Source organism: Apium graveolens, chromosome 10, assembly GCF_009905375.1.
Source record: "Apium graveolens cultivar Ventura chromosome 10, ASM990537v1, whole genome shotgun sequence".
Classification (NCBI taxonomy): Eukaryota; Viridiplantae; Streptophyta; class Magnoliopsida; order Apiales; family Apiaceae; genus Apium; species Apium graveolens.
In genome coordinates this window covers 235100388-235101639 of record NC_133656.1, presented here as the reverse complement: position 1 = coordinate 235101639, position 1252 = coordinate 235100388, and positions in this window count along the sequence as shown.

The window sequence follows — 1252 nt, the reverse complement described above, 5'->3', positions numbered from 1 at the left end:
AAGGAATATTTTGTGTGTGTCATATAGCTGCATATTTATGATAGCTTAGTTCATATAGTTGCATAATTTATGCCATATAGTTTTTTTTATATAGCTTTATTTGTTTATTATGTCATGTAGCTCATGCATTCACCATGATCCCTTTTGTGATGATTTATCGACTGAATTGTGATATTGATGCGAGTGTAGTGATAGCATTTAAGTGATATTGAGTCGTGTAAGTTGATATGCATGCTAGAAGCACTTGTAGTTTCACTAAGTCTTAGAGAATGCTTAAGGGCTAGATTGTTGTTATGATTTGATTATTTTCGAGGTTAATCTATTTATTATGCTTAGAATTCGATAATAGGTTCTTAGTGATAAAGGCATGAAAAAGAAAAAATTGGAGTAAAAAATGGAATTTGTTGCTTGTTGTGGTTAGGCTTCAAATGGCTAGTAGCCGACTCGCATGTTGTGCGAGTAATCTAGGGTTGAGCAAGATGGAGCGAAACGCACTTGCTCAGAAATTTTATAAAAAAAAGAAAAAAAAATTATTAGAAAAAAAAAAGAAAAGAAAAAAAAATTGTGGTGTTTATGCATAATTGATCACGAGTGGGCTCTTTGGTATTCGAGTTATTAAGTTCTTAGGGGACTTTGTGCCTAGTGACCTAAGGCTTTTAGAGTCTGGGATCCGCTAACCTAACGCTCACTACATGGATACCATTGTATAAGTCTTTTGTGGACCTCACTCATTGCACGGTCAAATAAGCATTTGTGTTGTGAATAAAAAGCATGATTCCGTAATAAGCTCCAGAATTCTTGTAGTGTTGTATGTCACTTTGTGCCTAGAATTTTTATTCTTGTATAATCATGTGATTGTCTTGAGGATAGTCGAGTCATAATAATTGGTCTAGTTTCGAAGCATATCTGTTAAGCATCTACACATACCACGTTTCTGGCTGTATGTTCGTTTGCATGAGTTTATTGATCTTTAGTCGCCTAACTGCATTTGTTGAGTTGTTGCAATTTGGTTGGTTTATTCGTAGTAAGGGGGATCGCTGTATTTTCATATAGATTGCATTCATGCATGTTTTTATTTGTTTTTGAGTCTGTGACGCTTGAGGACAAGCATCGATTTAAGTTTGGGGGTGTGATAAGTGGCATTTTATACCACTTAGAACATCTTAAAATGGCTTAAATTGGTGCCTTGAAATCAAGTATTTTGTGTATTTGATGCGTTTTTCTAGTGTTTATGCATTTCAGGGTATTAGTT